The 23,894-nt window shown below is 42.1% G+C and overlaps 1 long non-coding RNA gene across 2 annotated transcripts in view; it reads right to left on the reverse strand.

The window, feature by feature from the left end:
* Positions 1 to 23,894, reverse strand: part of LOC134293688 (uncharacterized) — a 453,696-nt gene that overhangs the window by 343,682 nt on the left and 86,120 nt on the right. The window lies entirely within an intron of this gene.

Consider the following 23,894-nt stretch of genomic DNA (forward strand, 5'->3'; position numbering starts at 1 on the left):
AAAAGAATGCTGATGCCTCATCAAACTACAAATCCCAGGATTGCAAAGCACTGAGCCCTGGCTATTACATTAGAAATGATGTCCCTCAAAGAGGAGCTCCAAGTGCAGCTCCTAAAGCATGTTCTCTTTTTGTTTTGGCTCGGCACTAAGATTACTGTATTATGCAAATCTAATGCACATCCTAATTTTTTTCTGAGGGAATGGATAAAAAAAGGTGAGTATTACATTTGAGTAAATTTATTTATTTATTTATAGTATTTATATTTCGCCCTTCTCACCCCAAAGGGGACTCAGAGCGGATCACTACCATTCATGGCAAACATTCAATTCCATCAGACATACGACACACACAGACAGAGACACAGAGGCTATTTAACATTCCCAGCTTCTGGCTTTATGAGAATATGCTCAATTCCGGCCACAGGGGGAGCTGCTGCTTCATCATCCACTGTGACACTGAGTCCTTGATGGAGTACCTCCTCATCTTACGGTATGCACACTGCTGGACATTTTTATGGTGATGTAAATTAGTTAAAAGCCTGTAAAACCTTTCTCTTCTGACAAGTTTTCGATGGGTGAAAAACTCGGGGCTATGTCTGTTCTTATTGTTATTTTAAAGCTAATTGTATTGTTTTAATCTACTTCTGTAAACCGCTCCGAGCCAAATTGGGAGTAGCGGTATACAAGTCCAATAAATAAATAAATAAATAAATAAATAAATAAATTAGTCTCCCTGCTTAGTTAATCTTTACTTAACTAAGCAAAGCATATATGAGTGGGACTTATTTCTGCATAACTAATCAACAGGACAAGGAGCCCCTGGTGGTGCAGCATGTTAAACCGCTAAGCTGCTGAACTTGCTGACCAAAAGGTCAGCAGTTCAAATCCAGGGAGCGGGGTGAGTTCCTGATATTAGCCCCAGCTTCTGCCAACCTAGCAGTTCGAAAACATGCAAATGTGAGTAGATCAATAGGTACCACTCTGGTGGGAAGATGACGGTGCTCCATGCAGTCATGCTGGCCACATGACCTTGGAGATGTCTATGGACATTACCGGCTCTTCAGCTTAGAAATGAGATGAGCACCAACCCCCAGAGTTGGACATGACTAGACTTAGTCAAGGGGAAACCTTTACTTACCTTTACCTAACCAACAGGGCACCACAATAGTACTTTTTTTCTTATACTCTAATAGAGGATAGTTACTGTTTCAGCAGCTGAGCCGGAGAAAGTCAGTGAAGCTACAGGAGCAGACAAAAGCCTTTCTGCTCCAGTTCATCCGGGAGGTGAACACCAAAGTCACGCACAAAGCCCTGTACGGGATTTTCCTCCTTTCCGCCGTCTTTGCAGAGAGCGCGGCACATCCCTCCAAAGAAATGGCTCACCTCCGGTTACCTTTCCATCGAGCGAAGGAGGGGGCGAGGGCAGGGAGCGGAGGTGCTGCCTTTGCATTAAAAATCCCCAACTCAGATCAGACTCTATTTGCAGTTGCCATCTGAGCTGTGGATTCGTTTTAAGGAACTTACAAAAAGTCACAGGAACAAATATTCCCAGGGTCACGGCACTGACAGGCAAGGCCAATGTTATTTCCCAACACAGTGAAAAACAATGTGAGGGTAGGAAATTATATCAATAGAATCCCATGTAACTTATTAGGGCCTGCCTTCCACAATGAATCAACAGTGGGAGCCTTTTCTGGTTCTCAAATGCCTCCCTCCTCTTTTCATACTAGTTTCTCTGCCTGCTGGGTGGGAAGAAGGATTTTGGAAGGAAAAAAATAAATGTAACAGGCCCCCTAACATTAAGAACCATGGACTATATTCCGACGCCTTGGGAAAATTCCTTTTAAAAAATTAAAATGGGGATTTTGTAAGTTTTAATTCCTAAAAGGAGCTTGACTTTGCTCTGTATCTATTTGTTCATTTGCACCATCAATGCACATGTTTGTTCATGGATTGCAACAATAGAAGAGACAGATAGTCTACCAAAGACGTGACAATTTAATTTTCAGTAATAGAAGCATATGGAGTCCCCCAGTGGTGCAGTGGGTTAAAGCACTGAGCTGCTGAACTTGCTGATAGAAGGTTGGTGGTTTGAATCCAGATAGTGGGGTGAGCTCCTGCTGTTAGCCCCAGCTTCTGCCGACCTAGCAGTTCGAAAACATGCAAATGTGAGTAGATCAATAGGTACTGCTCCAGCGGGAAGGTAACGGCGCTCCATGCAGTCATGCCGGACACATGACCTTGGAGGTGTCTACGGACAACGCCGGCTCTTTCACTTAGAAATGGAGATGAAAGCCAACCCTAAGAATCAGATACAACTAGACCTAATGTCACCTTTACCTACCTTTATCTTAATAGAAGCATAGACTTTGACAAAAAAGTTCCTTTTTACAAAGTCTTTTTGTGCCTTCTCAAAGCCATTTTCTTCCTCATTCTCTGTCTAGCTGGAAGATTTTCATCAGCATTCATTTTGTGAACATAATGGAAGACTCGCTGGAAATTTCAGCCCGCTGGTTGATCTTGGTCAAGTCACATTCTCTCAGCCACAGAGGATGGCAATGTCAAATCCCTTCGAAATGAAAATTGCCAAGAATAATGGATGATAATGCCTTAGGGTCACCATGGAGTCCAGTTTCTGAATCCAGATTATCTGCTTTGAACTCGCTTATGTGAGTCTAAAAGATAAAGGTTTTCCCCTGACATTAAGTCCAGTTGTGTCTGACTCTGGAGGTTGGTGCTCATCTCCATTTCTAAGCTGAAGAGCCGGCGTTGTCTGTAGACACCTACAAGATCATGTGGCTGGCATGACTGCATGGAGCGCCATTAGCTTCCTGCCAGAGGAGTACCTATTGATCTACTCACATTTACATGTTTTTGAACTGCTAGGTTGGCAAAAGCTGGGGCTAACAGTGGATGCTCACTCCGACTCATTGGATTCGAACCTGCGACCTTTCGGTCTGCAAGTTCAGCAGCTCAACGCTTTAACACGCTGCGCCACCCAGTTCAAAACAAATAATCTGGATTCAGAATCTGAATTGTATAGCAGTATAGATAGGGTCTGTTTCTCTCTTCACCATCTAGGCCCCTTTCATGAAAACAGATCACACGTGCAATATCAAATAAGCCTCAAGTACAGTGCCAAAGGCAGCCATCAATGCAAAGCAATCAGATGGTATAGACTTGACCTCTTTTATTTCAATTCCTGGAGAGACTATTGAACGCGCAGCTTGTAAGGGAGCCCCGTTTCCTTTCACCCGCTTAACGACCTTATTGACTGCAGAATAATGCATGGCATGCTATAAAACTGTTACATAAACCAACGGAATGAATACTCTGTGAATAATAAGAACAAGATGTCATTTGATGTGCCAGCTCATCTCAATAAAGTCTCCAGATACATCCATAGTGCCGTGCTGGGAAGCCTGGACAAACCTTTCCTATAGATCTTTTCATTAGGATTTCAAGTGCCGTACTCATCGCTCGATTTACTAGGCACCGTCCCATCATGTTTAATTAAACCGATCTGCTTGGATTCCCACCATTTCATTTTATACGATCACTTGTTTCATAAGAATATGCAAGAACGCATATATTATCCCAAGAGCAACCAAGACTGAATCCCACCATGGAGCATCCAAAATCCATAATATACCAATAATAATAATAATAATAATAATAATAATAATCATCATCATCATCATCATCATCATCATCATCATCATCCAATAATAATACAATAATAATAATAATCATCATCATCATTATCAAACCAATAATATACCAATAGTAATAATAATATACCAATAATATACCAGTAATATATCAAAATGCTCAAAATATATCATGCAAAATGTTGTGGCTCAACAGGCTTCTTCATCAGGCAAAGATGTTAGAAATCATACAGGTGAAGAAAAAGATGATGGTGTTGGAGTCACAGGTCTACAGTTGTTGTTGAAGATGGAGAGAGATCTATGTAGGGTTTTTTTTTATCATATCAGAAGTAACTTGAGAACATACTGCAAGTTGCTTCTGGTGTGAGAGAGTTGGCTGTCTACAGAGACATTACCCACAGGATGCCCGGATGTGTTACCTTCCTGCTGGGAGGCTTCTCTCATATCCTTGCAAGCTAGAGCTGACAGACAGGAGCTCACCCCACCTTGTGGATTCGAACCAGCAACCTTCAGGTCAGCAGTCCAGCAGATGACACCCAACTCTACTACTCCTTTCCACCTAATTCCAAGGAAGCCCCTCGGATACTGGACCAGTGTCTGGCCGCTGTATTGGCCTGGATGAGGGCGAACAAGCTGAAGCTCAATCCTGACAAGACAGAGGTCCTCCAGGTCAGTCGTACGTCTGATCGGGGTATTGGGTGGCAACCTGTGCTTGATGGGGTCGCACTCCCCCTGAAGGCGCAGGTCCGCAGCTTGGGGGTCCTCCTGGACTCTGCGCTGACACTTGAGGCCCAGGTGTCGGCCGTGGCTGGGAGGGCCTTTGCACAACCAAAACTTGTGCGCCAGCTGCGACCATACCTCGAGAAGTCAGATCTGACCATCGTGGTCCATGCCTTAGTTACCTCTAGACTGGATTACTGCAATGCGCTCTACGTGGGTCTGCCTTTGAAGACGGCTCGGAAACTACAACTAGTACAACGATCGGCAGCCAGGTTTCTAACTGGGACAGATTACAGGGCGCGCTCAACGCCGCTGTTTAAAGAGCTCCACTGGCTGCCATTTATTTTCCGAGCCCAATTCAAGGTGCAGGTTATCACCTACAAAGCCCTAAATGGTTTGGGACCCACCTACCTTCGAGACCGCATTTCCCCCTATGAACCCGCACGACCTCTTCGCTCGTCGGGGGAGGCCCTCCTTTCGCTTCCACCAACTTCGCAGTTGCGGTTGGTGGGGACGAGGGAGAGGGCCTTCTCCGTCGTGGCCCCCCGGCTGTGGAACTCGCTCCCCAGGGAGATTAGGCAGGCCCCTACCCTACTTTCTTTCAGGAAGAGCCTGAAAACTTGGCTATTCCAGAAGGCCTTCGTTGACTGATCCTTGTGGGATCATGTTATTTACCTATTAAGCAGTAGACCCTCTGGATTGTTTTTAGGATTCATTCAGCACTTTAAGTATTACACCTGCTGTATAATTATCCCTCCCTGATAACTTGATATTGCTTTGCACCTTGGCCTGGATCTTTTGACCCAAATTGGGATTTTAATATTATTGTGTATATTGACTTTTATGACTGTTTTAATCATGTTGAAGTTTTACTGCTCGGTTTAATGTTTTATCTGATTTGTGCTGTCGTGTCTGGGCATGGCCCCATGTAAGCCGCCCCGAGTCCCTCCGGGGAGATGGGGCGGGATATAAGAATAAAGTTGTTGTTGTTGTTGGTGCAAGGGTTTAACCCATTATGCCATTGTGGCTCCTGCATTCACATAATTAGTGGCCACATCTTTCCAACTTGGGAGACAAAGAGTCCAGGCAATACATCCAGGCAATAAAATCCAGGCAATAAAATTGAAACTTCATTAGCAACAGAAAAAGTAACTTCCCTTGCGATCCAGGCTGTTTCTGGGTACATCTACACTGTAGAATTAATGTGGTTTGACACCACTTGAACAACCATGGTTCAGTGCTATGGAGACACCAAACTGGCAGAGAAAGCTAAAGACTTTATAAAACTACAACTCACATGTTTTCATAGCAGTGAGCCATGGCTGGTGTCAAAGTGAATTAATTCCACAATGTCCTGGGTGAAGGATTCCTTGGTTTTCTCCAAACCTCGCCACTGAATCTTTTGTATTGTTTGGAAAAGACGGGAGTAAGGGAGTATAGAGCATCCCATTTTGAGAAAGCTTGTATTTAGGATAGCTAATCTTCTGGCAACTAGGATGGGCACTAAAGCAGAACTTTTCCAGAACTCCGGTCCCATGTGTCTCCATATGAAGAGCCCTTCCTTTACTATGTCCAGTTCATAACTAAAGTGTAAAATGGAAATCCCTTGCTGATAGTAACAATAATAATCCAACGGAAAGGAATCCTTGTCTGGAAAATCGGTATGCTATTATGCGAGGAGCCCTCGATGGCGCAGTGTGTTAAAATGCTGAGCTGCTGAACTTGTGGACCAAAAGGTTGGCGGTTTGAATCCAGGGAGCGGAGTGAGCGCCCGCTGTTAGCTCCAGCTTCTGCCAACCTAGCAGTTTGAAAACATGCAAATGTGAGTAGATCAATAGGTCGGGAAGGTAACGGCGCTCCATGCAGTCATGCCGGCCACATGACCTTGGAGGTGTCTACAGACAACGCCGGTTCTTGGGCTTAGAAATGGAGATGAGCACCAACCCCTAGAATCGGACACAACTGGACTTAACGTCAGGGGAAAACCTTTACCTTTACTATTATAACATGTAACCAGTGGTTCCTTTCCAATAGCCTCTTTGGTTCCAAACATTTTGGGCCACTTATTATCCCATCATCCTCTACCATTGGCCAAGCTATTTGGGGCTTCTTCAGTTTGAAAAATCCAAGCCTTGCATGAATCTACATCCCTGTCATACAAAGCCTTTTTCTTATTGCTATAAACCTCTCCTTTTTGCCATGTCTCCAATTTCTATTTTCTTAACCCCACCACTTTTCTGTGCCCACTTTTTTCCTGTACCCGTTCTCCCCAAGTCCTTTCACATGGTTCACCCCTTTTGCTAACTTCCATTTTCCTATTAACACTGTTCTCCCGTATTCTCCAAAGTGAGCAATTATCACATTTTTGCTCCGACGCCAACCTGGCAAGCAAATTATCCCTTTCAACGGAATGAACTCATAGAAAAGCCTGGCACACGTCCTTTAATTCCACTAATCTTTTCTCCTTAATACACTTTGGCTTCTTCTTCTTCTTCTTCTTCTTATTCTTCTTCTTATTATTATTATTATTATTATTATTATTATTATCATTACAGCTCTTGATGTAGCCTTCACTTCATTAACTGTTCTAAATTAGCCTAGCACATTTCATATGCCTGCTAGCTTGACTTTGTACAATCTCCGGCTTCCAGCGCTCCATCTTTCTAAGGCTGGATATTTCACTAGCAAAGTCTCTCTCCATCAGTGTATTGTAATCTTTGATTACTTTCCCCACTTTTTTGGTTCATTCACACTGACCTTTCCTGATCTCATTACACGAGCTATTTGCAACCCTTCGCAAATACTAATGTTTAGCAAGCAGATTCCTGTGTCGTGTCTCCTTCAAGCTTCTTTGCTTTGTTAACCCACCTTCCTTTCTGAGGCCAACAGAAATGATACATTGCTACAGTTCAACATGTTGATTTGTACCGAAATGATACAGCATTGGATGTACCGCCAGTGGTTAAGTGGGAACACTAAATCTCTTTCGAGACAATTCATTCCTGCAGTGTTGAGTCCTAGCATTTGTTATGATCGCCTTTGATTTCGGCCAGCATTTTCATCTTTCCGGTCATTGAAACAAACGACTCTTAATAGTCTTGCCTATTGATTAGATGTCACTCAATATGATAGTGCCAACAGAGATGTCAACTACATTTTCTCTGCATTAAAAAGTCAGAGCAGGTGCCAGAAAGATCTGTCGGCGGATGGTTTTCCTTCTATGCTTATTTTTTTTAGAAAAGCAAAACTAAGGGGGTGGGGAATACTTCTTTGGAATGTAAGGGTCTACAAGAGGGTGGCTGTGAGTTTTCCGGGCTGTATGGCAATGTTCTAGAAGCATTCTCTCCTGATGTTTCAACCACATCTATACAGTAGAGTCTCGCTTATCCAACGTAAATGGGCTGGCAGAACGTTGGATAAGCGAATATGTTGGATAATAAGGACAGAATAAGGAAAAGCCTATTAAACATTAAATTAGGTTATGATTTTACAAATTAAGCACCAAAACATCATGTTATACAACAAATTTGACAGAAAAAGTAGTTCAATACACAGTAATGCTATGTAGTAATTACTGTATTTACGAATTTAGCACCAAAATATCATGATGAATTGAAAACATTGACTACAAAAATGTGTTGGATAATCCAGAATGTTGGATAAGCGAGTGTTGGATAAGTGAGACTCTACTGTATTTATGCAGCTACTTTCTCTTTGCATATTTTCTTCTCCCGGGACAGAACTGTATTTGGAACTTACTTTCTTAAGTAAGTAAGTAAGTAAGTAAGCTGTTGTTATTTTTGAAACATCAAATGTGTTATCGTACAACAAGTTTACTGTTTATATACACAATATAAAGGTACGTAGAGTCTCACTTATCCAATATAAATGGGCCGGCAGAATGTTGGATAAGCAAAAATGTTGGATAATAAGGAGGGGTTAAGGAAAAGCCTATTAAATGTCAACTACATTATGATTTTACAAATTAAACATCAAAAACATGATGTTTTACAACCACTCGACAGAAAAATCAGTCCAAAACACAGTAACGGTATGTAGTAATTACGGTATTTATAAATTTAGCACCAAAACACCGCAATATATTGAAAACATTGACTAAAAAAAATTGGCTACTAACAAATTGAATACAAATAAAGATAGAATTGCATAAAATGAACGTACAGTAGCAACACTGTTGGAAATTAAATCCGTAAAAAAATTCAGTCCTTGCTGCCTAGAGAAACAGCTGTGAATCGGGGCGGGAGGCAAACTGCGTTGGATAATCCCGAAGATTGGATAAGCGAATGTTGGATAAGTGAGAATCTACTGTACAACTTATCTCTATCCTGAATAAATCTCTGTATTCCTATAGATTTCAAAAGGGAGACATGAATCTCCTCTAAATAAACATAATAGTCCAATATATTGATGGAATATGTCAGAAGTTGATCGCCATAAGTTAACAGGCATCTTGAAGGCTCCTACACGAACACGTATCATGAGATGAAATATAAATGTTTCATCTGTACATTATGTTCCTTCTGAGGCTCAGAGAGTGGGACATGCCCAAGATTAACTAGTGGACTTCCAAGTTGGCTTCCAAGTCCAAGCATACCCTCTGAAATTTCCCCAATGATGACATGTGTAGCTGGGCAACATCTGTGTGGTCCAAAACCATCATCTGTTCAATGAGCTTAGACAATTCCTTTCTTCTCAGAATAGGCAATACTCATCTAAATTAATACATATTTTTGTTGTGTGTCTTCAAGTTGTTTCTGACTTATGGAAACCATAATGTGATCCTTTCATTCGGCTTTCTTGATCAAATTTGTTCAGAAGAGTGTTGTCGAATGCTTTCATGGTCAGAATCACAACCCCTGAAGATGCCTGAGATAGATGTCAGGAGAGAATACTTCTGGAACATGGTCATACAGCCCAGAAAATATACAACAACCCTGTTTGGAAGAGGTTTGCCATTGCCTTTCTCTAAGGTTCAGAAAGCATGACTTGCCTAAGACTTCCTTACTAAGCATCAATATGGGAAAAAACAAGAAATATAGAAAGTTAGATCATTGCTTTATCTAGTTCAGTATTGTCATATCAAGGGTGAATTGCATGTACCATATACACCTTTGTAGGGTCCGTGACCCTTGACTTTAGCACTCTCCTAAAAATAACTGCTAAAAAGACCAAGAGAAACAAAACATCATTTGTAGTATGATAGCTGTCAGGGTCTTGATGGAGACAAAATGTACATGGAGAGACAATAGTGGTTAGAGTGCTGGAGTACAACTCTGGAGACCAAGGTGTGAATCCTTGCTCAGCTGTGCAAACTAGTACGGCAGTCTTAGGCGAGTCACACTTTCTCAACCTTAGAGGAACCCCTTCTGAACAAATCTTAACAACAAAGGCCCATGACAGAGTCCCATTAGGGTTTCCATGTCAGAAACATCTTGAAGGCACACAACAACAACAAAAGTATGTATTCATCTAGATGAGTATTGTCTATTCTGAGAGGAAAGAAACAGTCCAAGCTCATTGAACAGTTGATGTTTTAGGACCACTTTAATGTTGCCCAGCTACATGTGTCATCATTGAGGAAATTTTGGAGGGTTTGCTTGGACTTGGAAGCCAACTTGGAAGTCCGCTAGTTAATCTCAGGCATGTCCCACTCTCTGAGCCTCAGAAGAAGATAAGTTATCTTCGAACTAATCTCCAACCCTTCTGAGCCAATCTTGGCAAGAAACCCCATTCACTTAGAGTTGGCATGAGTTGGAAATGACTTGAAGGCACACAACACCAACAAGCATGTCTACCGGTAGCTGCCCCAAGGTGTTTCAGGCAGACCTTTTTCCCAAACTGAGAAAGCCATGTTGATGATTATTCTTTGGACCTCTTGTAATGCAGCAATGTAATGATGCTCCATCACATTGTGCATTTTGCCCTATGATTCCATCTGATAACTGCTACAAATGCTTAAAAGAAACGTCCACATAAGAGAGAAAACAGTCCACTCAAGTGACAGCATTGTAGCACTGTGAACATTTTAAAAATATTTCTTTCATCTGCAGCCTATCACAATGGGAATAATTCTTCTGATTACCATTGGTTCTTTCTTGGTTTTTCTGCAACATGGAGAGGTGACTCGCAAATGTCAATACAGCCTCTGCTGACATTTCTCGGGAGAGAGTTTGAGCGATTATGAAAAGCAATTGGCGTCTGGGACATTGAATCAGCTTTTATTTCCGATTTCCTGGGTGACCCAAATGCCCTCTTCTGGCTTCTGTAAAATGCAGATAATGCTTTATGTTCTCACAGCCATGAGGATTTTGAGAGAATTAATTAATGTTGGCAGTGTTCCTTGAAATCCTGGGAAAGGAATGCATCAAAGCAAGAGAAAAATGTGATTGCAATCTTAGGTTCGGAGTTGTTGGACCTAGTTTTATATTTTATCTATGCCAGAGTTAAACAACATTTCACTTTTATTATGCTATGCTTGTAAGATGGAATAACATAATATTTTTAAAATGTTGTTATTGTTCTTGTAGCTTGTTTTGTTATCAGGAACAACATTCAAATCCTTCCTGTCTTGCAAAGAGCTTAAAACTGCCTACATAGTCCTCTTCCTTATTTTTATTCTTGTTGCCACTTCTCCCTTGGTTTTGGAGATCCCATATCAGGCATTTCAGAAGTTTCAGTGCAAGAAGACCTTAAGTACAGCCATAGGCCAAAACACATCAGGCTTTTCAAGAAACAAACAGAATGCCTTTTCAGCCTCTTTTGATTTCTTTTGTGTTTCCTTGTCGATATGGAGCTTATTATGCTAGCTTGCCAGAATGGCCTACTATCACTAGAATATGAATTTCTGTTATCCAAATTTCTTATCTGAATTTCTCCCCAGATATTGGAGTTCTTATTCAACTATACGTATTTTTGAAATACACTAGTTCTAAGGAATTAGGAACTCTCCAGACTGGTTTTTATTTCCAAATTTTGTAAAACATGGTGCATGTGCCATTTGCAGTTCAATTCCCCTCTGTATTGCCAAAGTACATGTGGATATTGATAAGATGCTGCCAAGCTCCTTACTTTGTAGGCTTGAGCAATCCATGAAAAAATTGATTCCAAACTCGCTTCAAAAGTAGGGGGCGCTAGCGTTTCGTTTCTGATGTCATTTCCGAATTTTGTCTTCAAAAATTTCGAAATTTAACAAAAATTCGTTAATTTCAAAAGTAATTTGTTAATGGTGGACGCGCATGCGCACTGGCCAAAAACAGCACGGGGGGGGATTTACAGGACTCCCCCACCCTCATTTGTTTAACTATCTTTTTCAAACTTGGTACAGTGGTAGAACACATTTAACACTGCTAGCTCACCAAAATTCAGAACATTTCCCTTATCCTCTGATTTTTGGCAATTTTTCATAGCTTTTATAATAAACCATTTTTAATAATTGCAGAAATCTGTTCCTAGTTTGAAAGTCTTATTTCCTGTTTCATTGGATTGTCTTTATTTTGAAAGTCATTGTTCTACTTCAGAAACTTTGTTTTTGTGGCTGAAACTTTGTTAAATTGGTGGACAGTGTCCCTTGCACAAAGACAAAGTTCAGGCAGTGTCATAGATTTTGCCATGTTTCTATGACAGAACCAATTAGGAAATGACATTTATCACCCAGGAACAGAAATCATAGTACACCATCAAATCATTCCTGACAGATGGCCATCAGCCTCTGAATAAGGAAATCAGTTCCTGGTTTGAAAGTGCTATTTCCTGTTTCATTGGCTTTTCTGGGGCTGAGAGTGTGTGACTTGCCCAAGTGGGTGGCTGAGTAGGGAATCAAGCCACAATCGGAGTCCAACACTCAAACCTCTCCCAGCCTCCCTCCCACTCTCTCTCTAAACTTCTCATACCTTCCAAGAATTCACATAACGGCTGAGTTTTTCCTGTTGTTTTTCATCAATTCGACTGTCACCTGGTATGGCGACAAACAAGAAATCCAAAACACATCTTGCTAGTGTTTTTAGTTTACTTATTAGCGTGGGCTCTATTGTGCAACCTCTAGTTATTGTGTGTGTGTGTGCTTTTAATGCATAGAACATGGCTCAGAGAACAAAAAGATGATATAAAGTTAAAGTGATGCAGCAGGTTAAACCGCTGAGCTGCTGAACTTGCTGACCGAAAGGTAGGAGGTTCGAATCCAGGGAACCGGTGAGCCCCAGTTTCTGCCAACCTAGCAGTTTGAAAACATGCAAATGTGAGTAGATCAATAGGTATCGCTCCAGTGGAAAGGCAACGGGGCCGGCCACATGACCTTGGAGGTGTCTACGGAGAACGCCGGCTCTTTGACTTAGAAATGGAGATGAGCACCAATCCCCAGAGTCAGACATGACTGGACTTAATGTCAGGGGGAAACCTTTACCCTTAAGATTTTACTATAGAAGCACAACATACGGTATCTCATGAAAGCCTTTAAAAAAAAAAAAAACATGATTTGTAAGATATCAACATACTTTCCCAAACTGTTTGTCATTTATGAGTAGCAATATGTAAATATGTGTAATAATTTTATTTCTCTCTCTCTTGGGCTGCTCCCTTGATGTATACGTGACATCATAGACCCCTTCTTAGAAAGATCAGGAGACCTTATGTGCTTATCCTGGGGACTGCTGTCATTCTCAGCCACAAAAAACCAGCCTGGGCAACAACTGGCTTAGATTTCTCACCTCAAGAAAGAGAACAACTTTGGAAAAGAGAGCAATCAGATGTGTGTCTTCTTTTTGGCATAGACATTTCACGAAGGACCATAGAGGCATGGATTATTCATAGCACGCTGCTACTGGCCACAGCTATTGGGATTTCTATTATCTACATTTTATTATCTACATTTTATTTCTCTCTCTCTTGGGCTGCTCCCTTGATGTGTTCGTGACATCATAGACCACTTCTTATAAAGATCAGGAGACCTTTATGACCTCATAGAATTTCTCCAGGCCTGGTGTTCTCATATTGAAGCTTCTTTAACAGAAGTACTTCCAGTTGCCTACAAGACAGTCAGGATGTTTCTTGGAGGCTTCTGCTATGTGCTCATCTTCGGGACTGCAGTCTTACTGCCAAATGTTCTCAGCCATGAAAAACCGGCCTGGGCAACAAGTGGCTTAGATTTCTCACCTAAAGAAAGAGAACAACTGTGGAAGAGGGAGCAATCTGATGTGTGTCTTCTTTTTGGCATAGACATTTCACGAAGGACCATAGAGGCATGGATTATTCGTAGTGCGCTGCTACTGGCCACAGCTCTTGGGATTTCTATTATCTACATTTCATGGAAATGCATGAAAAATGTTAAGGTAAGATTTGTATGGGGGCTCTTGGTGGCACAGTGTGTTAAAGCACTGAGCTACTGAACTTGTGGACCAAAAGGTCCCAGGTTCAAATCCCGGGAGCGGAATGAGCGCCCGCTGTTAGCCCCAGCTCCTGCCAACCTAGCCGTTCGAAAACATGCAAATGTGAGTAGATCCATAGGTACCGCTCTGGCGGGAAGGTAATGGCACTCCATGCAGTCATGCTGGCCACATGATCTTGGAGGTGTCTATGGATAATGCCGGCTCTTTGGCTTAGAAATGGAGATGAGCACCAACCCCCAGAGTCGGTCACGACTGGACTTAACGTCAGGGGAAACCTTGACCCTTAAGATTTTATGTATGCATTTTACAATGAACAGTATGGTCCACCCATTTGAGTGTCTCACGTATTTTATCTTATTTACATATTTCTAATGAAAATGTATTTGCATTGTTCTCTACGCCTGCAAGAAGAACCTTATAAAAAGGTGACAGCGCTTTTTACAGGTCTCCTCCCTGTATTTGACAGCAGACTGACACTTTGAGAAAATGTCACTTTAGTCTATACTTACTATCTACACATCAGGCTTCTGTTAGGAAACACAAAGATAGGGAGAGTCAAACCAAATGGCCATTTTGATAAACCTCTATTTTTTTTTCCCCTTAAGTTAATACAATGATCTTGTTTTGTCATTTTTTCCAGCCCAGCCAGGCCACGACCAAGATGCCAGATGCTGCAGAAATGAAAAATGAACGGATGATGGAGCAGATAGTGAAGAACACCATTGAGATCAATGAAGGCATTAAGGAGATCCTATGGATGCAGAGGGAAATACTAAAAACTCAATTAACAACAGGCAGACTTAACATCTATGAAACGGAGGGCGAGGATTCAACCCCAATGAATCCCAATTCCTGCTCAGATCCTGGTCCAAAAGAAGGCAGAAGAGGAGGAAGGGGAAAGGCAGGAAAGACAAAGGGTAGGCGAGGAGGGAAGAAGAACAGGAATGTGAGAGTGAGTGACAGGTAGAAAGGGTTGGGGGGGAATGGGGGGGGAGGTTGGGAGAATTGGGGGGAGGGGAAAGGGATAGACAGGTGTCAAGTTAATTCAGATGTTTTAAATAAAAGTTGGCCCTGTTTCAATCCACACTGTGGTCTGGTCTTTTATTGCAGGGGTGGGATGGCAAAGGTGACACAATATAAATTAAAGCAATGCAATTGTACTGTACTAAAGTATTAAAAATACAGTATATACTCGAGTATACCCGAATATAAGCCCAAAAAAACTGGGAAAACATTGACTCCAGTATAAGCTGAGATACCAGTAAAATTACATTAATTAAGGCCTCAGTAGTTTAACTGTTTTTGAATCTTTACATCAAACTGTAATTTAAGATATGAGTGTCCAACTCATATCTTAAAGGCCATCGATGTGGGCGAAACATCAGGAGGGAATACTTCTGGAACATGGCCATACAGTCCGGAAAACATACAACCCAGTTGCCTTTCACTTCCCTATTGTCTCAGCTTTGTTCTTAAATATGTGCCATTTGTAAGTCAAATTTTTGCAACTCAGGGACTGCCTGTATTCCAAGTGAGGTCTGACCAAAGCAGACTACACCATGGCCAATATTCTCTGATTTTAGGGCAGGGAGAGGAATCTCAGAGTGAGAACATTGCCATTAAAGTTTTGTATTTGTGTGTGTGTTCCTCATTTATTAAACTTGGTCTTTTTCTTGGCCATACTCTGTGCAACAATAGTTGATGCTTAAGCTCTCATGCCAGATGGCATCTGCAGGGGCTTTCGCTTGTGACATCACCAAGGCCTAACTTCTATGACCTCACACAAGGACTTAGGTTTTGGTCCCCTAAATCTCAAAGCTTGAGATAATGTTCATCTGGCAATGCTACGAGCTGCTGAGAGCTAGCAAGGATTTCCTCCCTTTCCTCTCAGTTGCTTCATGATTTTGAGAAAATGCAATGCACCAACACAATTTTGGCCTATATTAATTTATTTATTTTATTTACAGTATTTATATTCCAACCTTCTCACCCCAAAAGGGACTCAGGGCGGATCACAATGCACATATATATATGGCAAACATTCAATGCCATATGAACATAGAGACAGAGACAAAGACACAGAAGCAGTTTAACATTTCGAATCCAGCCACAAGGGAAGCTGCTGCTTCATCATCCACTGTGACACCAAGTTCTTGATAGATTACTTCCTCATTCCAAACACTGCTGGACGATTTTTACGGTGTTGTAAATTAGTTAAATTAGCCTCCCCACATAAGTGGTACCTAAGTTTCCTACTTGATAGATGCAACTGTCTTTCAGGTTGCTTAGGTCAACAACGAGCAGGGCTATTTTAATGGTCAGGCATTCAATCCGACCTGGGCTGGCTTAGAATTCATGACTCATAGTGATTTATTGCAGCTGCGCCACAGCCCGGCCCCTCAGTTCCACAGTTGCAAGGCTTATAGGACATTTCCAAGAGCAAGAGTGCACACACACAAAACTGTGCCTGTAGATTAAAATGCAGATAGCTAAAACACATGTAATTGAAAAATTACATTTCAGTCAACAGGGAAAGGTTAAGCAAATTAGACGTTCTGTGCAAATCAATGCACAAATTAGGAAATGAACTCATAAAAATGTCACAAATTCTAGCACATGAACATCACGCTCAGAGATGAAAGACGGGAAGCCAATCCAGGTGAGATTTGGAGAAGCCCAAACAACTTGGGAAAGAAAACTGTTCGTCTCTTTGAATTTTCTGCCCCACACAACATACGATAAGACCTAGGGAGAGTTCTTAGGATCTCACACACTCTTCAAAAGATGAGCAGATATTTGCAGGGAAAAGGACCCCTGGGGTTTCCTTTGGAAGCAAAGACTTCCATGCCTTTCAAGAGGACTGAACTCCTCGAGCAGTTCGGTGAGATCTGAAGGCAGCCATCAATTGCCTGAAATGAAAAGTTTAGATCCCAGTATTGTGCAGTATTCAGATAAGAGATAAGAAAGAGAAGGGGCACGCTGGGCTCGGCCTTTGATGCCTGCCCATACAGGAGCCTGCCTACTGTGTACTTGGCATGAAACACCAGCTTGCCAAAAGGATTAGAAAGTGAGCTTCACTCCTCCTACATCCTTGCTGGCAGAGCCTGATGTGTTCCTAGATATGCAGGATTTTTTTTTTCTCTCCTGCGCACCAAAACAAACAAAGAAAAGGTCTGGTGAGATTTCTGCCATGCATACTTTCAATAAACCTGGCGGGTAACATTTTAGTTTTTCTGTGCCATAAAAGAGGAAACAGAGGGAACATAATATCCGTGTTTAAATGTTCAAAAGGATGTAATATTGAAGATGGAGCAGACTTGAGTTCTGCTGCTCTAAAGACATGGAGCAATGGATTCAATTTTATTTTATTTTTTATTTACAGTATTTATATTCCGCCCTTCTCACCCCGAAGGGGACTCAAAGAAGATCATAATGTACATATATATGGCAAACATTCAATGCCATATAACATACAGACAGAAATGAAGACACAGCGGCAATTTAACATTTTCCAGCTTCCGGTTTCATGAGGGTATGCTCAATTCCGGCCACAGGGGGAGCTGCTGCTTCATCATCCACGGTGACACCAAGTTCTTGATGGATTACTTCCTCATTCCTTTCCGCATACTGCTGGACAATTTTATGATGTTGTAAATTAGTCAAATTAGCCTCCTCACATAAGCGGTACCTAAATTTCCTACATGATAGATGCAACTATCTTTCGTGTTGCTTAGGTCAACAGAGAGCTGAGCTATTTTTAATGGTCGGGCGCTCAATCCAACACGGGCTGGCTTTGAACGTATGACCTCTCGGTCAGTAGTGATTTATTGCAACTGTAAGCAAAGGTTGGATGTCATTGTCAGAAAGGCTTTAATTGTGTATTGCTGCATGGCAAGAAGTTGGATTTGATAGCCCTTGGAGTCTCTTCCATCTCTATATGTCTAACAAAGTGACAATTGTGCAATTTCGAATTGCAGTGTTGGGCAATGGCTGTTTTGCCAGGAGGGAAGCATTGTTGTAGCTCTTCCATCAGAACGATTACATATGCAGAGCTATCAGTGAGGCCATTGCACACAAAAATCACAATGCACAACAATGTGGCACCGTGCCGAACAGACTGCCTTTGGGAAATGAGAGCACAAAGTTCCCTTCATTGTCGTTCTCTAACGTGGCTGCACCTCATGTCAATGACCTCACTCCATCATGGCAAACTTACATATAGCAGGAGCTTGACCTATATTTTCAATATGACAGTGTGTTGAATTATTTTATTAACTTTTTCTGTGATCCATTGTTTTATTTTGGTTTAACTCATATTGAATCCCACAAGGGAAGAAAAGCAGGATATAAAATAATTAACTAATTATTAAAACTACAGTTTGACATTCAAATCCACGAAAGACCTCCTGGGGATACATGAAACAGTGGATAAAACCAAAGCTGATGTGACTATACTTGGGCTGGAAACTTACAAAGAATCACACTGGAGGACCCAGAGATGCCACAAAGACTTTTGGGGAGGGGGAATATTATTTTGGAGTTTGGGTCCATGGATATTGATCTGTGTTTCTTAGATCAGCTGGACCAGAAAGGCGTGGGACAGAATCAGAGATAAGGTCAATGTGTTGTTGAAGGCTTTCATGGCTGGAATTACTGGGCTGTTGTGCATTTTTCCTGGCTGTATGGCCATGTTCCTGAAGCATTCTCTCTTGATTGTCCTACCACAAATCAAAGAACATGAAAGGCACTGCAGACTGATTCAACCAGAGAAGTCAGCCATAGCAGAGCACTTGATGAACCAACCTGGACACAGAATATTATTTGAGAACACAGAAATGCTGAACAACTACATAGAGAAGCCATTGAAATCCACAAGCATGCAGACAATTTCAACAGAAAGGAGGAAACCATGATAATGAACAAAATCTGGCTACTAGTATTAAAAAAACTATAAAATCAGAACAGTAAATAAAGAGCAACACTTTGAAAACAAAGGAATTACAGGCATGAATCAATCAGGGGGCAACAAAGGATTCCCCCAGGCAGGAATGAAGGTTGCAAGGCCATTATTGCTAATCAACGTGATTAATTACAACATTCACACTGGCCTCCAACAGACAAGAGTTCTTTCTCCCACCCTGGACCTTCCACAGATATATTAACCTTTCTTGCTTAGTTTTTTCCCCCAATATACCTCACAACCTCTGAGGATGCCTGGCATAGATGTGAACGAAACGTCAGGAGAGAATGCTTCTGGAACATGACCATATAGCCCAGAAAAATCCACAACAACCCAGAGATAACATCAACATAAAATCACACAGAATGACAGAATCATGCTTCAGTAAAGCCTTCATTTACAATTTCAACTTCAACACACCATCACCAGGCACAGGCAAGGCCAGCCCTACTTTAGCGTTGTATTTCTGTGTGGATGGGTCTTGTAGTCCCTTTCAACTCTATGAATCTAAGACGTTCAAGTCTTCAACTGCAGGTGGAAAATGCTATGAGGAAGCAGCATGAACATAACTCAGAAATAAATGGAAATGACTGAGATAAATCCAGTTGAACTTCAGCAGGATAAGGACATCCATTATCCAGAGGATGTTGGTTTTAGGTGAACACTGACATCTATAAGAAAAGGGCATGAATACTCAAAGAGGAGAGGGAAAGCTACCAATGGACAAAACACTGAAAAACCAGCAATTGTATACAAGTCCATCTCCTTGCCCTCCCTTCTCCCTGTCTGGTTTGAGGCAGTGGCTCTCTTTTCTGCTACAAACAGCAGACACTTTTAAGAAGAAACGAGACAGAGCAGCCAGACTGGCAGTGCGCTGCTTTAAGGCACTAAATCATAAAGTCTCGGCATCTATTATCCAATGACAGGCATCGTGACTGAGTCAAGTCGATGCACCTTTCCCATGCAGAAGGCCCAGGTTTCCAGCAATGATGTATCTTGGCCTAAAATGCTCCAGAAAATTTCAAATTTATATTTGCATTAGGCAAAATTGAGCTCGGCTTTACATGATGAATGGACAAAAGAGCTGTGAATGGCTCCCTGAATAATACAGACATCTTTCGCACCTCCTTTGAGAAGGTTTAATACTTCCCAAAGCCTGCATTAAGTAATGCCTAGATATGCTCAAACTCCTTGCAGTCCCACAGATGGAGACTTACAAGTTAAGAAAGAGTGGTTGTAATTTTTGGCTCCTTCCCATGCCACTTGGGTTGTTCAATATCAGGGGCAGTAAATGCCTTTTGGGCTTTAGTCCAAACTTTAAAGGAGCCCTTCTGCCAACCTAGCAGTTTGAAAACATGCAAATGTGAGTAGATCGATAGGTATCGCTCCTGCAAGAAGGTTTTTTTTTCCACGTCAGGAGCAATTTGAGTTGCTTCTGGAGTGAGAGAATTGGCCGTCTGCAAGGACGTTGCCCAGGGGACGCCTGGATGTTTTGATGTTTTTACCATCCTTGTTGGAGGCTTCTCTCATGTCCCCGCATGGAGCTGGAGCTGATAGAGGGAGCTCATCCACGCTCTCCCCGGGTGAGATTCGAACCTGGCAGCTTTCAGGTCAGCAACCCAACCTTCAAGTCACAAGGCTTTAGTCCACTAGGCCACCGGAGGCTCCTGAAAGAAGGTAACAGTGCTCCATGCAGTCATGCCTATGGCCACATAATCTTGGAAGTATCTACGGACAACGCCGGCTCTTCAGCTTAGAAATGGAGATTAGCACCAACCCCCAGACTCCGACACAACTGGACTTAATGTCAGGGGGAAACCTTTATCTTTACTTTTACCTGAGTGCTGACCGTTGTAATCCAAAGAGGTTCAACAACTCAGAAAATACATTTAAAGTTTACCATAAAGCCCAAATTCGATTTGAACCCTACCGCTTTAAGTCAGAGCTGAGAGCAGTGACTGTGCAGAACGGCACACTTAGGATGTCTCTCCTATCTGCTCTGTTCCTCTTATATAATATGCCGAGTTTGTAGCAACCATCCAGCTGGTTACAACACCTCCTACTGCAAATGAACCACAACATGGGGTTCCTATTTTTGCACAAGTCTGAGCAACACTCCCATAATTACATGCTAAAACATGCTCCACTTTGGTGTATGCCAATGACCTGCAGCCTCAAGGTTGTAGCATTCAGAGCAAGATCTTCAAATGATCATAAGACAGCGTTGAGCAGCACTGGGAAGCTTTCACATTTGACAATTGTCAAATGGTGCTTGGTGGAATCACAATTGGTTTTCTTCAACATCATGTCAATTTCTCCTGTTTTTTCATGTCAGGAGCAACTTGAGTCGCTTCTGGAGTGAGATAATTGGCTGTCTGCAAGGACATTGCCCAAGGGACACCCGGATGTTTTTGATGTTTTTACCATCCTTGTGGGAGGCTTCTCTCATGTCCCCGCATGGAGCTGGAGATGATAGAGGGAGCTCGTCTGCGCTCTCCATGGGTTGGATTCAAACCTGGCAGCCTTCAGGTCAGCAACCCAACCTTCAAGTTACAAGGCTTTAATCCTCTACTGTTAAATGAGAGTGTGTATCATATAGATAATGTCCTCCAAGTTGGCTTCAATGCAACTCTTTTTTGCAGAGTTACACAAATGCCTGGCTTACCATGTTTGGAGCCCAGTGAAGGCATAGAGTTAGGCAGCAGTGCTCCACTTCTCCCCAGCCAATTGGGCCTTTGATGGGCTCTTCTAGGCCAGTCATTCTCAACCTGTGGGTCCCCAGGTGTTTTGGCCTACAACTCCCAAAAATCCCAGCCAGTTTACCAGCTGTTATGAAGAACCACTGTTCTAGGCAGACTCAAGAAGGAAAGTTCCTTCTTTGATCCTCCTGGGAATAGAAAACTTGGGACTCTCCTATGTTTTGTGGTGATACTTGCCTTGTATGGATTTGAGTATGCATTTGTGGGTCTTGTTTTTTCACTTGCATCACACCTTCATTGGTGGCTGAGATACTGGGACATCTCTTGGCAAGGATTACCTTAATGAAGGAGTGGACAAAGTGTGGCACCTAAAGCCAGCATCCTTCAAGCCTCCTTCAAGGGTCATAAATTCCTCATTCCCCAAAATTCAGGTAATTCTTCACTTCAAAACAAACTCCAAATGGATCAAAGCTATCTGAAGGTGCTGCCTCAATCATGCTGATGACAAGCTACCCTTGACATTGGTCAAAACAAGTCTTATTTGATAAATTGTCTTCTACAGGTGGAAGTGTGAGCATTTTGAACTTCACTTCAGGCAGGCAAATGGCCTCCACCATTCCTGTCCATTTACCAGAGCCTTGGAAATTTACCCGTTTGGACTACAACTCCCAGGTTTACCCAACCAGCATGGCCATTATTTATGGTCAATGGAAACTCCAGGATCTGTAGTCAAAACAGTTTTTTTAATCCATGCTGTTTGTACTGAAAGGTGTCTTGAGGACATCTGAGAAACGTACAGAAACATGACCCAGCTAGCCTGGGTTGGAGTAAGCTCCCGACCATTTAGTAGTCCAGTTTGCTGTTGACCTATGCTGCCGAAAGACACTTGCATCTGCCCAGTAGGAAATTTAGGTCCCACTTATGTGGGTAAGTTAATTTAATTAATTTACAACACCATAAAATCTCCAGCAGCGTGCAGAAGAATGAGGAAGAATTCCATCAAGGACTCGGTGTCACAAATGGACGGTGAAGCAGTAGCTCCCCCTGTGGCCAGAATTGAGCATACCCTCATAAAGCCGGAAACTGGAAAATATTAAATTGCCTCTGTGTCTGTCTATATGTGTTTGTCTACATATGTTGTGTGACTAATGGCATTGAATGTTTCCCATGTATATGCGCATTGTGATCCACCCTTCAGCGTGAAAAGGGTGGAATATAAATACTGTAAATAAATAAATAAAATAAATAAAAGGGTCTGTTGATTTCTCATCCATAATGAGCGCTCTTAACCAATGGATATGCTTCTTTAGTGCACAGACTTCTCAAGGGAGCATATTTTGGCCATGAGTTGAACCTGCTGTTTGTAGCAATGTTGGCGCTTTTCTGTTGTCCTCTTTCTCCTCATTTATCTGCATTATCATCTGAGGCAGAAACCTTGTTTTCGACCTGCTTAGATGAATCCTCCTTTCTTTACATATGTTTGGCAAAAGCTCATTCCAGCTTTGCATTTCACATTAATCTGTCTGGAAGTCTCTTGATAGTCTCTGCCTTGGTGTATCAGTTAGCTCATTTTTCTGCATGACTACAGAATATGATGGAGGTTTGGTGCCTCATTAGCAGGGAAGGAGCACTATCTTAGGATGGTAATTGATACAGCCGGCTTCCATAATATGCCAGTAATTACTGCATAATGGCACCTCAGAGAGGTCGGCTCAGGTCACCGCCTGCAAGATGAGGAGCCCCTTATTTCTTGTGATGGAAACATTCTCCTTCCTTCAGGCAACACAATCCTCGCCACTGGTGTTCTTTCCTGGAGCAGTACATGTTATCTATTCCATCTCCAGAAAAGAAGGAAGATGGGGGTCATCCAAGAGTGTAGACAATCTACCTTGTGGGTCAAATGTGGAACTCCAGACCTTCCATTTTGATCAGGGACCACTCTCCAATATTAGTACCAAAAGGGTTACAAATCAGTTTTTGGTCAGATTCTGTTTTGTCCCATTTTGTCTTTCAAGAACAGCCTTAAAACAATGTGGTAAGTAAATGAAAACTGCTTTACTTCAGCAAAACATAAAAAACAGCACATTCAGTGGTATAATGCAAAAGAAAGCAAAGAAGTCTTAGGGCAAACACAGTTCTTAGGTTTCTGATCAATTCCCAAATCGAGTAGCAGTCTTACTTCAGACAAAGAAACAGCAATAAATCCTTAGGAGCAGTTTCCCAGAGGCAGATTCGAAGCAGGCACAAGGGGAGTGAAGGCTTAGGCTTTAGAGTCAGTTGGTTACCAGCAAAAGCTGGCTGAACCTGCTTCTGCTTTATAGCCCTGAGTTCCCCCACAGCTGCTAGGGCAGTTCCTAATTACTCGGCTGCATTTCTGGCAGCTATTCTAGCTGAACGACGTCTCTGCTCTGTTTCCTTTCACCTCTCCTGAAATGTGGGTACT

The sequence above is a fragment of the Anolis carolinensis genome, unplaced genomic scaffold (assembly GCF_035594765.1).
Source record: "Anolis carolinensis isolate JA03-04 unplaced genomic scaffold, rAnoCar3.1.pri scaffold_9, whole genome shotgun sequence".
Taxonomy (NCBI): domain Eukaryota; kingdom Metazoa; phylum Chordata; class Lepidosauria; order Squamata; family Dactyloidae; genus Anolis; species Anolis carolinensis.